At 52.4% G+C, this 8,901-nt stretch overlaps 1 pseudogene; it reads right to left on the reverse strand.

Moving 5' to 3' along the window:
- LOC119252142 (patr class I histocompatibility antigen, A-126 alpha chain-like) overlaps window positions 1–8,895 on the reverse strand; it is a 30,002-nt pseudogene extending 21,107 nt beyond the window's left edge.
- Between the last annotated feature and the right edge of the window lie 6 nt (window positions 8,896–8,901).

Here is an 8,901-nt window from a genome sequence, read left to right on the forward strand (position 1 = left end):
GGCAGGAGGTGGAAACAACCTGGTGGTGGGTCCTTACCAGCAGGCTTACAAACTGCAAGACAAGACCCCAAGGTCTCTCACCTTTAGGGGCTGACAGACACAGCCTGGGGGAGAACAAAACAGAACCTGGTCAGAGCCACAGAGATGAGACCACAGGAGGGACTGATGAGGGTGACTCCCCCATGGGCTCCATCTACACTGTCCCCAAGGGCTCAGGGACCAAACCCCTGATCCACACTTACCAGCAGCCTGAGTGTAGCTTCCTCCTTGTCCTCCTGTGGGAAGAAATATGGGAAACAGGGAGGAGTCAGCCCATGAAATCTTAAAGTAATCCCCTAGTCCTGGACCACAGGGAAGTTTCCAGAACTGTACCTGAAGACCCAGGGCAGGACCAAGAAATAAGAAGAGAGGAGATAAGGGGGGACTGGACCAACAGCCCCCTGGAGTCTGTCCTCAGCCGGGAACTTCCCTTTGAATATTTGCTGGGATCAGGCCCCCATCACCAGAATTATCAAGGTAAATGATTTGTGATTCATTTTCATAAGTGCTTTATAAAAGAGTGTGAGCAATCAGCACCAGACTGGCAATACTTATGCGTGGATGGTACTTCCCATTAACCAGGTAGGGCAAGTTCTCCCTGGGACATGAAAGCCTCCAGTTGACAAGATCCCCCACTCCCTTCCCTACCTGAGTGCTTCTTCCTTTATATCACAGCTGCAGCCACCGCAGCTCCAGTGAGCACAGCTAAAAGGAGAACCAGGCCAGCAATGATGCCTGCGGTGGGGATGATGGACTAAGGAGGGGGCACTGGAAGGGAAGGGAAGGGAAGGTGAGACCCTGTTACCCAGGCCTCATCTTTACCCCCTGAAGGTCTCCAGAAGGGCTCCTGATTCCCGTGAGCAGAAGCTCAGTGCCCACGCCCCCCTCCTCACCCCATCTCAGGACTCGGGGCTCCAGCAGCCTCTCATGCTGCATGTGGCACGTGTATCTTTGCTCCTCTCCAGAAGGCATCACCACAGCCGCCCACTTCTGGAAGGTTCCATTCCCCCTGGGCCTGGTCTCCACCAGCTCTGTGTCCTGGGTCAGGTCCTCCCCATCTCGCTGCCAGGTCAGGGTGATGTCCGCAGGGTAGAAGCCCAGGGCCCAGCACCTCAGGGTGACCTCATGTTCAGAGACGGGATAGTGGGTTACCTGTGTTTTGGGAGGATCTGAGGGGCAGATTCAGAAAATTCACACTTTGTGTTTCCTCCATGGACACTGAAGCAGCCTCATATGACCATTCTCATAATGAGCAGGATAAGTGGTTTGGAAAAAGGAAGCACAACACCAGAAACCAGTCTTGTCTGGGGATCTGGGATAATTGATTATCTACTGAAAGTTTTAGAATCAGAATGAGAACCCTTGATGGGAGAATGCAGTTCTCTGAGGAAGAGAACACAGACTTCTCTCCTGATGTAAGCGGAGGGTGAATGACTCAGATTCAGATCCAAAATTGTTCTCAGACGAAAAGCAAGACCTTGAGAGAGAAATTGAGGGTTTCAAGATGGCTGCGGGGTCAAAAAGATCCTGGGAAAGGTGCTTTCAGGGATGGTCTCCTGTCCATCTGAGGAGAGACTGGATTCCTTAACTGCCCTTCAGGAAAGGCATGGCCTCTGGGGGAGTCTCACTAGTACAGAACAGGACACCCCAGAGGACTCCTCCCTCTCGGACCAGAAGGGGGCGGTTTTCTCACCATTAGTCCATATTCCCTGTGGGATGACAGCCTGGGGGAGATCTGGAGAGCTCCTGGCCCCTCTCATCAGTGCGCTGCTGCACCTCCTTCCCGTTCTCCAGGTCTCTGCGCAGCCCCTCCACGCACCTGCCCTCCAAGAAGTTCCTGAAGCTCTAAGCCTTCCCGGCCGCCTCTCACTCGATCCGGGTGATCTGAGCGGCAGAGTCCGCGGTGGTCCAGCAGCGCAGGTCCTCGCTCAGGGCCAGGTAATCGGCGCCATAGCCGAGGAGGCGCCGGTCTGACCCCACGTCACAGCCATGCTTGTTCTGGAGGGTGAGAGACCCTGCGCCCCGCCCCATTGTCAGCTGGTGATCACCCCGCCTGCACCCCGAACTCCCGCCCCGAATAAACCTAAACTGAAGGGAACTTCACAGGTAGGTCCCGCGGGCTCTTCGTAGGCCTAGGGTCGGGCCAGTCCAGTAGTGTCGAGATCGCCCTCGGACCCGAGACTCCGGGCGACCCCGCCGGTGCGTGGGGGTGAGGGTGGTGACTTGGCCCCGGGTTCACTTCTCTCCCAGTCCTCGCTCTGGTTGTAGCGGCCGCGCAGGTCCTCCAGGAGCGCTTGGAACCACTGTGCGTTGTCCCTTTGGTTCTGAGTCTCCTCGTCCAGGTCCTCCTGCCCCACCTGCCCCACCCAGGGCGCCCGCGGCTCCATCCTCTGGCCCAGGGAGTCGCTGTCGAACCCCGGAACTGCGTGTTGTTCATGTAGCCCACGGCGATGAAGCTGGGCTCCCCGAGGCCGGGGCTGGGACCTCGAGGTGTGGAAAATCCTCAGGGAGTGGGGGCTGGGAGAGGGAGGTGTGCTAAAGTAAGCACTCAACAGGTAGACTACTAAAAAATGGGTGATGTCTCCAGCTGGAGTAAAAGACAGTGATGCAAGTGCATTAGGAAACAAGGGTGGGGTGGCGTGTCCACGGCAGTCACTGTCCTTAGCCTTACACATTCTCCATCCTTTCCCATTTGGTTTTTTCTTTTTTAAAAAATTTTTTTAAAGATTTTTTTATTTATACAAGCACTGGGTGCAGTCAGAAGCGCGGGAGGGTGAGAGAATTCACCATAGGAAGAGCGGGAAACAGAACAGGCAGACTTGATGAAATACACTGCTGAGGGGAGCAGCGGGCACGGCAGGAGAGGTCTGCGCGCCATGTGAGACCCTCGCTGGAGGCCAGGGATGGAACCAGCGCCGAGCTTCCCAGCCCAGCGCTCAACCACTGCACCACCAGGGGAAGCCCTGGTTTTTTCTTTTCTTTCTTTCTTTTCTTTTTTTTTTTTTTTAAGACATACTGGGCATAAGGAGTCCCTTTCCCAAATAAAATTGTAACAGAGGTTTGCCTTTCTGGCTTCTGTCTTTAGTGGGTATTGTGAATAGATGGTAATAGATGGCTTGTTTGGTTCCAGGGATGTTTTAAGTGTTTCTGCTGAATGAATTTTTCCTATATATATACATGAGGAAGCCCAGCATTCCTGCAGAAGTTGTTTAAGAATTTCATCATTGTCTTGAGTAATTATCTCAGTCAAAAGTATTACATTATGAATATTTATTTGGTTTGCATGATTTTCTGGTAATTCTCAATACATTTATCCTTTTCAAGTAAATGAGATCCGTACTCTGTATTTGTTGTTCGGGACTCGTCTAATTAAAGTCCAGGGACACAATTAACTGGGCAGCAAGAACATCTTCACCCTACGGGGAAGGGCGAGGAGAGCAGCCCTGTTACCTTCTCCACAGCCTTCTCCAGGGCCACAGCTCCTCCGGCTGCCGCCCTGGGTTGCTCTGGTCATGTGGCTAATGGTATTTGCCAAGTTAGGCCCTTGGCCTCTGTCTCCTCAGGGTCGCTTCCTCCCCATGGATGTGGATGAGCCCACTGTGGGACCACATTTCCCACCATCATCCCTGGCCGGGAAAGGAAAACACCCCAAAGGTTAAGGCAGGTCACTCGGGGTCCTGGTCACCTGGGGTCCTGGTGACAGGTGTGTCCTCTGAGTCCTCTTGTGGAACGTAGTTCTCTGGTGCTCTTCTGGCCTCAGGTAATACATATTTTTTTTCACCATCTTTGTCCTGCCCTCTGCCATCAGCCAGGGCAGCTAAGTCATGTCTGCTTGTCAAGAGTTTTGGCTCATTTTTTCCATTCTACATGGGTCCCAGTGGTGGAATTGGCCCAGGCCTTGTGGCCCATGATAGGCCCATGTCCTGTGATAGTGCTCCTGTCCAATCAATGATTCCTTAGCCATTCTGACATTCTGGCCCCTTGATCAAGCACCCTCAATTTTCAATCCCAGGTGTGCTATTCATGTTCCAACAGGTTTGTACTGACTAATTTTTATAAGCTCCTGAGTTGTGTTTGTACCACAGTGGGGAGATTCCTGCAGCATCTCCCAGCATAAGAGCTAACTATTACGAGAAAAGGATGAGCTCCTGCAGACCCAGAGGGTTCAAAAAGACGTGTATTGGTAAAGTTACTCAGCTCTCCGTCTCTGTGTCTATTACCCAGAACACTTCACTCTGACACTTCTGGCAACCAAACATGTGGGATTTTTCCCACAGCAAGCAGTTCCCTGAGACGCCAATTGGTGTCCAGAATTAACTCAATCCTGACACTACCTAATGGAGTTAATTCCAGATCCAACAGTTTAGGGTCTCAGTCCCAGGAGACAGCTCCTCACTTCAAGTGCCAAATACAAGTTTGGATTGTACCTGTGCTCCTGACCAATAAACCAAACCCTCCTCAACTTGGGTCAAATTTCTGGAGTTGCTCAAAGAACTCAGGGAAACATTTATGTTTACCAGTTTATAAAAGAGCATGATAAAAATTACAGCCAAATGAAGAGCTACATGGGGTGAAGCATAGAGGGGTCTAGAGCAAATGGCCTCTATCCCCGTGGGGCTGTGGTACCTGATCTGATAGGTGGATGTGCTTACTGGACTGGAAGTTCTCTGAACCCAATGCAACTGGATTTTCCATGGAGGCTTTGTCACATGGGCGTGATGGATCATTAATCCTGTGTTCAGAGCTTCTCCCTTCTCAAGAGAGTGTGGGGAAGGGAGGGAGCAGTGCTGAACATCCAGCACTTCTACTAATCTTTACAGCCCTCCTGCAGGAGCCATCAGAGAACCCATCCAGACTCACCTCATTAGAACAAAAGAAGCCCCTACACCTCAGGAAACCACAGGGGGTTCAGGAGCCCTGTGTCAGGAACCAGGGTCAAAAGCCAAATATTAAAACAAAAGATGTTCTTAGTGCTCTTATCACTTAGGAAATCCCAAGAGTTTTAGGGGTTCTGTATCAGAAATGGGAACAAGACCAATGCCCTATTTCTTATTAATCCACAAATCCCCATATCCCCTGGGATAACTCTGGAAAGAGTATCAGGCTCTCTTCCCCAGGACACCGACTTCCACATAACAGGTGTGCCTTGTTGAGTGTCCAACAGCCCTGGAGTTCTGTGACCCCACAGTCATGTGTTTGGCTGCCATTCAACTCTTATCTCCCTCCCTCTACAGGATATAAAGGTGTCTTTAGGAGATACTGCAAAGGCTCTCAAATTAAGCCCTTATCTTCCTGATCCTTCTCCCCACAGATCCCATAATTGGTTCTTTAAAAAAGATGTGGAAAAGATGAAAACAATAATCCAGAAAACACTCCTACAGGAAGTGAAAAACTTGATGTTTTTGAAAATCATCTCTACAGATTCCAGTATGTAGGGTCTTGCCCTGGGTCTTGTGGGGACAATGACAGGTGCCACCTGCTGTTGTCAGAGACAGGGACACCCAGAGGACATTAGATATGATCTATGAACATGGAAAAGAACAGTCAAAAAGCAACTGAGCCAAAGAAACACATAGAGTATGAGGACTATGGACCACACTATGCCCTGAGTCTAGGCTAACCTAGCCAGAGGAAGCCCTCCACCCACATCCTGGACTCAGGTGATGCATGAGTCCCTACGATCACAGGTCCCAGTGGACAAGTGCTACTGAAGAATGAGGACAGGAGCAAAGTGATGATCAGCCTAGGAGTGACCACATCAAAGCCCAGAATGCACTGACGACTGACTGGACACAGACCCCATCCCCTTGTGCCCCTCACAGTCTCTCCTGCCGCCACCTGCACAGACTCAGCACAGCAAACAAGAGATTATAGAAGGTCTTCAGGTCTCCCATATGCCTCCTTCCAAATTTTAGGAATATTTTTATTAACCCAGCAACCCCCATGACAAAAATAGAAAAAATAATTTTATATCTTGATTATTATTTTCAACAAGGGAGCACATATTATTCCTTAGAAAAATGCAAAGTAAAGACAGGGATACAGTCAGCTCTCCCCCACCTCTGCTGGAAGAGTAAAACCATCCAGATTAGAAAGGTCAGTATGGGGAGGGGGCCTGATGGGCATTATGCTAATTGGAACACAGACACATGCAGATGGTCTTTGCAGCAAGAGAAAACAATGGAACTTGAAGTCACACAGTGGAAACAAGGAGAAATCCTGCATCAGTCAGTCCCCACAGGCAGCTGTCTCACACTGTGAAAGAGAATAACCATGAATCAAATAAATGACCTTCTTGATAGTCCACCACATCCTCAGAATGTCCCCCTCACAGCTTCCCCATAACCTGGTCCCATCCTCTCTGCCCCAGTCCCTCCCACCGCAGGCCTCCAGGGTCTCGCCTTTAGGGGCTGAGAGATATATCAGAGGCCTGGGCACTATTGATGTGGGGGGAGAACAAAACGGAACCTGGTCAGAACCATAGAGAGGTGGGACCACAGAAGGAATTGATGCCAGTGACTCCCCATGGGCTCCATCTACACTGTCTCAAGGGGCTCAGGGACCAAACCCCTGATCCACATTTACTTGCAGCCTGAGTGTAGCTTCCTTCTTGTCCTCCTGTGGGAAGAAATATCATGGGACACCAGGGAGGAGTCAGCCCATGAAGTTCTAAAGAAATCCCCTAGTCTTGGACCACAGGGAAATTTTCAGAACTGTGCCTGAAGATCCAGGGAAGGACCAAGAAATATGAAGAGAGGAGGTGAGGGGGGACAGGACCAACAGACTCCTGGAATCTTTTCTCAGTAGGGACCTTCCCTTCTGACATTAGCTGGAATCAGGGCCCCATCATCAGAATCATCAGGTGAACAATTTATGATTCATTTTCATAAGTGTTTTACAAAAGAGTGTGAGCAATCAGCTCCAGACTGGCAATACTTATGTGTGGATGATACTTTCCATTAACCAGGTAGGGCAAGTTCTATCTGTGGCCTGAAAGCCCCCAGTGGACAAGACCTCCCCCTTCCATACCTGAGCGCTTCTTCCTCCACATCATAGCTGCAGCCACTGCAGCTCCAGTGAGCACAGCTCCAAGGAGAACCAGGCCAGCAATGATGATCCTGGTGGGTACTGTGGGCTGAGGAGGTGGCCCTGGAAGGGAAAGGAAGGTGAGACCCTGAGCCCCAGGCCTCATCCTGACACTCTGAAGGTCTCCAGAAGGGCTCCTGATGTCCCTGAGCAAACGCTGAGTGCCACATCCCCCCTCCTTACCCCATCTCAGGACTCGGGGCTCTAGCAGCCCCTCATGATGCACATGGCATGTGTATCTCTGCTCCTCTCCAGAAGACACCACCAGAGCTGCCCACTTCTGGAAGGTTCCATCACCCCCAGGCCTGGTCTCCACCACCTCTGTGTCTTGGGTCAGGTCCTCCCCATCTCGCTGCCAGGTCAGGGTGATGTCTGCAGGGTAGAAGCTCAGTGCCCAGCACCTCAGGGTGACCTCATTTTCAGAGGTGGGGTGGTGAGTTAGCTGTGTTTTAGGGGGATCTGAGGGAAAGATTTGGAAAATTCACACTTTGTGTTTCCTCTGTGGACACTGAAGCAGACTCATGTGATTATCCTCAGCACGGACAGGACAACTGGTTTGGAAAAAGGAAGCACAAAACCCACACACCAGCCTTGTCTGGGGAATCTGGGATAAATGCTTATCCGCTGAAAGTTTTAGAACCACGGTGAGAACTCTTGTTGGGACAATGCAGAGCTCTTAGGAGGAGAACATAGACTTCTGCTCTGATGTGGGTGGAGGATGAATGCCTCAGATTCAAAATTGTTTCAAGATGGCTGCGGGGTCCAAAAGATCTTGGGAAAGATGCTTTCAGGGATGGTCTCCTGTCCATCTGAGGAGAGACTGGATTCCTTATCTGCCCTTCAGGAAAGGCATGGCCTCTGGGGGAGTCTCACTAGTACAGAACAGGACACCCCAGAGGACTCCTCCCTCTCGGACCAGAAGGGGGCGGTTTTCTGGCCATTATTCCCTACTCCCTGTGGGATGACAGCCTGGGGGAGATCTGGAGAGCTCCTGGCCCCTCTCACCCGTGCGCTGCAGCACCTCCTTCCCCATCTCCAGGAATCTGAGCAGCCACTGCAGGCACCTGCCCTCCAGCTGGTTCTTGAAGCGCTCGGTCAAACCGCTGGCCTCCCACTCGCGCTGGGTGATCTGGGCCTTCTGGTCCGCAGCGGTCCAGGAGCGCAGGTCCTCGTTGAGGGCCAGGTAATCGGCGCCGTCGTAGGCGAACCGACTGTACCCGCGGAGGAAGCGCCTGTCCGCTCCCACTTCGCAGCTCCACAAGTTCTGGATGGTGTGAGACCCTGAGGCCCGCCCCATGGTCAGCCCGGGATCACCCCGCCCACCCCGGCATAAAACTAAACTATGAATGAAACTTCACGGGCTTCAGGCCCGCGGGCTCTCCCTAGCCGAGGGCGGGCAAGCCCAGTGGTCTGGAGAGAGACCTCGGCCCCGAGGCTGCGGGCGGCGCCCCCGCCCCCCGTCCGAAGAGACGGGCGGTGACCTGGCCCCGGGCCCGCGTCGCTCACCGGCCTCGCTCTGGTTGTAGAGGCCGCGCAGGGTGTCCAGGCCCTTTCGGAAGGTCTGTGTGTTTTTTCTTTGGATTCGAGTCTCCTCGTCCTGATCCTTCCGCGCCACCTTTTCCACCCAGGGCGCCCGCGGCTCCGCCCTCTGGCCCGGGGAGTCGCTGTCGAACCGCAGGAACTGCGTGTCGTCCACGTAGCCCACCGAGATGAAGCGGGGCCCCCGAGGGGCCGGGACATCGCGGTGGAGAAAATCCTCAGGGAGTGGGAGCCTGC

This window comes from Talpa occidentalis, unplaced genomic scaffold, assembly GCF_014898055.3.
Source record: "Talpa occidentalis isolate TD23 unplaced genomic scaffold, MPIMG_talOcc4v2.1 talOcc4.2, whole genome shotgun sequence".
NCBI classification, from domain to species: Eukaryota; Metazoa; Chordata; class Mammalia; order Eulipotyphla; family Talpidae; genus Talpa; species Talpa occidentalis.